The sequence below is a fragment of the Triticum dicoccoides genome, chromosome 6A (assembly GCF_002162155.2).
Source record: "Triticum dicoccoides isolate Atlit2015 ecotype Zavitan chromosome 6A, WEW_v2.0, whole genome shotgun sequence".
In the NCBI taxonomy this organism is placed as follows: Eukaryota; Viridiplantae; Streptophyta; class Magnoliopsida; order Poales; family Poaceae; genus Triticum; species Triticum dicoccoides.
Window position 1 is genome coordinate 53,805,373 of NC_041390.1, and position 4,221 is coordinate 53,809,593.

Genomic DNA, 4,221 nt, shown 5'->3' on the forward strand with positions numbered 1-4,221 from the left:
GAACGGAATCCTTCAGGGATTGTTATAACCGAGAGGATAATGAAACCGAAAGCTATTATGATAGCCGACTATGTATACACCCCTTCGGGGATTCCTATGGTTGAGAGCCCAACAAAGACCATCAATATAGAGATTCACCGAGAGTGAAGTCTCTGTACTTGAGATGTTTGTTGTATCGCAGGCCATTAGTCACCCCTCAAGGTGCTTTCCACTTCAAATATACTACCCCATCCCAAAATGTAAGATGTTTTTTACACTATGATAGTGTCAAAAAACATCTTACATTTTGGGACGAAGGGAGTATCTCATAATTGCACAACGACACATGACCAAGTAACATATATTATATTTAGCGCAACTTTCAAAATATCATAACCCTAATGACGCGCATCCAGATTACATTTGTCATCATGATCTATCTAGGAAGTTTGAAATGCAAAACAGAATAGTAACTAATATATAATGCTCGAAGCATTATGCCTAAACTAAAATTGACCAAAACTTTAGAAGTTCACTTTGTTGCATGTCCTGAAGAAAGATCATTAGACTCATCACCCTTCATCACCATATGGATCATAACGCTCATCGCCATATAGATCATGACAATCATCGCCATAGACATCATCACCCTTGCCATAGATCACGACTCTTCTAGTGCTGTTTCACATTCCTAAGAAATGATTAGACTCGTTGTAAGGGAGATGAAAATGATGTAATGTAGTTGAAGTTTAATTGAGCATACAATGACAAAACTTAGATCTTCTAACTGACTAGTTAGCTGCTATATAGCAGTATGACTACATATTTACCTTTTGATCCTTCACATGCAATTTTCAGGGTAACATGAATAAGCAGGAACACATACTCAAAATAATAAAGATTGAGGACTACAGGTTGCCATGTACACTAAAGCAATATTCTACCAATAAACCACACTGATTTCAATTTCATAGTAAGTTTGCAATGGTTCAGAGCACATCATGCTTTTCGAATTACTTGTAACATTCATATAATTCCAAGCACATGGCAATTTTCTAATTACATGTATTAATCATATCTCCAGAATCCACATGTGCTATTGTTAGACCAAGATGGCGATGTGATACAGGTAAAAAAAATCCTATATGAGTTCAACAAAATTTTACCCCTGGCACCTTGATTAAGATGGATTTAATGTGAAGAAAACAGCTAGTCCATAGATAGATATCTCAATTATGAGCCACATCTAGGAAAATAGGGCACAAGCAGGTGCATACATTATATATATAGTACAGTAGTACCACCTATGCAATGTGGTAAGCTAAGAAATCAGCTAAAATAAAAAAGAGTAGGTCCCGGAGCAAGTTATCTGTAGCATGATCTTCAAAGCCATTGTACGCTGGCCAAGTGGTCAGTACGTCTCAGACACAACAATCTCAAATAAAAAAGGAAGGTCTCAAAACAAGGAAGTCGATTGACAGGGTAGTGTTCTTATCAGAAGTTTAGAACTCAATGCTAGTGATGAAGATACATGTATTTTCGTATATATGTTTGTCCATGCACATGTTGTCTAGAACTAAATTGGCGCATAACTAGATGGGACGTGTGGCTAAGAGATGATGGGCCAACCTTTTCAGTTTCGTGTTGACAAACATCATCTCGCCCCCTTTCAAATAGGACTTCATGTGCCTAGGCTCAAAAGCATTACATTATTGCTCTTCAGATAGGCCCAACTGCCACCTGCATGATAACATAGTGCGTATAAGAACAACAAGTAAGAACCCCTGCTCTACCCTGCTCTATGTCATTGAGAAAGAACACATAGGACATGATGTTAACTTGTCAATGGATGCATCAGCTTTAGGAACATGAGCTAAATGTTACAGAAATATAAAATACTGAAATGAAAAGCAAAAGCGAGATGAAAAAACTTACAAGTACATCTACAAACCAAAACTGAAGGAAAAAGAACAAGGAGTGTATGCACTACATGAATGGAGGACCTCTTCGATGTAAATTAGTTGTCTGGGCAGGGACTACTAGTTAAGTTATACTCCCTCCGTTCCTAAATATAAGTTTTTTTATACATTTCAAATGGATTACAAGTTAGGGATGTATGTAGACATATTTTAAAGTATACATTCATTTATTTTGCTTCGTATGTAGTCACTTGTTGAAATCTTTAAAAAGACTTATATTTAGGAACGGAGGGAGTACAATAGTATGAAGTATACACCCCAATCATGATTGCACATGCTGACATAGTGTCTCTTCTCTTATGTACTAGTACTAGTTCGAACTGCTGCAACTAGCTACCCTTGATCCAACATACATGCATCAACACAAGCTAGCTATCTCACCTCACTGGCGCCAAATGGCTACTTACTAGTTAATCGAACTATTTTTCAACACATAGGCTTGACTTTATTTTCCAAACTAATAGACTTGCCTTTGTTTTTCAGCAATCATACAAACAAAAAATATACCTAAACAGAAATGCAAACAACAATGGCCTCACTATAGAACGTGAACCTCACCACCATAGTAGCCCGCCATGGCACCATCTCCTCCATCTCCCCGGTATTCAACTTGAAAGACACGAGAGAAATCCTGCAACCCCAACCACCAGAAAACAAGCCATTCACTAAAACAGCACACATACGCCACACAGATGACCTACTCGACGAATTGCGCAAAGGAAGTGGCGACCAAACCTAGTACTGGCAGGCAAAGGCGCGAGTGAGCGTGGCCCACCAGGCAACATCAGGTGGCCACTTGGATGAGGAGGAGCTTCAAGAAAGGGCAGAAGGCCGATACATGGCGTAGGAGGTGGAGGAATATAGAGCTGACGAAGAAGACCGTCGCGGTCCTGAGGAGCGGTGTCGAGCACCTATTGGTTGGGGCAACGAGGCCAAGCTGACCAGATCTGACAACGTCGTGGCCGAGGGCTGCTAGATCTGAGGGCCACAAAGACCGAGACGGGAGTTGAAGGGAGCAGGTGATGTTGCTAGACTAGGGAGGGCAACGAGGGTTGAAGTGTGCAGCGCCGCAGCCGGGTCGATGGGTGACGGCGGGGTTGGCGCATGGCGGCGGGGAAGCAAGAAGAGAAGATGCAGCGTGGGAGGTTTCAAAGGGAAAAGGGGTGAGGGATGGGAGGACGTGGGTACGTGGCCGATTGAAGATGGGCCGTAAAATTTGGTAGTAAGTGGCAAGAGGGAAATAATATCGGGAGTACCTGATAAAAGATTTTATATAAAAAATACTGTCAACACGTATTCAGTGGGAAAAAAAATCAAAAGTAATTATCTTTAGGTTTCTCATAAAATGTACTCCAAACTTGATGGAGAACTACGAAGGACAAACCAGGCATGCCACATGGACCCGCTACCGCAACTTTGACTTCACAGCAATAAACAAATCGAAGCAATCCCGCAGACACGTCGAAAAAGAGCCGACTACTGAAAACATTATTGCGTTGTTCACATCTCTCCCGTCATCATTGTTGTCACAGAAGCTTGGACGCCACAACCTCGTCATCCACCGGTCCTACTTGCCGATGCCGAACTCCTAAGACGAAGCGTGTGGGATGAATACGACACCAAGGTGTGGCCAGAGTCACACAAGATCAATCTTTTCGCCCAGAGAGGTCGTGATGGCCCGATCCGCGTGGGAGGGGTGTGACATCAAAACAGTTATGCCTACAAGAAGGTCAATGATGGTCATAGCCATTGCCATCACTGGGCACAACACAAAGCTGAGACAGGGTCTTCACCCAAGCTCCCACACCACCTCAACCTCACATCATCCTGCACAGGTTCTGGCAAGCCCACCAACCACCACCACCATCGAAGTTGCCACCGATGAAGAAGCCCCAAGATCCGCAGCAGCCATCGGCACCTCGCCTAGACCACCGGCGGCCAACCTCCATCGCGTGGCTCGAGATCCACCAACGGTCATCCAAACGCAGAGCCACCGGACGCAGCACGAGCCGCTATGACATGTCGAGCGCCATGACGTCAAGGAACAAAAGAGCGCCGCCCGAGGCCAAGAACCAACATGGTTCCGAGCCGCAACCATGCGTCAGATGCATCCACCGTACTCTATGGAGACCAGAACTGCTGCACCTGTAGCCATAGGTCTCCACACGTGAGGCTACTACATGGTCCACCGCGCCACCACATCGACACTCTATGGCCGCCGCCCCAGCTTTTAGGAAGCACGCCGGAGCACATCCGAGTGACA

General features: G+C 43.9%; 1 long non-coding RNA gene across 1 annotated transcript; it reads right to left on the reverse strand.

Moving 5' to 3' along the window:
- Positions 1-397: 397 nt before the first annotated feature.
- LOC119315168 lies at positions 398-3,026 on the reverse strand. The gene is made up of 4 exons (XR_005152614.1): positions 2,694-3,026; positions 2,517-2,589; positions 1,609-1,719; positions 398-670 (listed from the first exon to the last, which is right to left on the reverse strand). It is a non-coding gene; the product is annotated as an uncharacterized LOC119315168 (long non-coding RNA).
- Between the last annotated feature and the right edge of the window lie 1,195 nt (positions 3,027-4,221).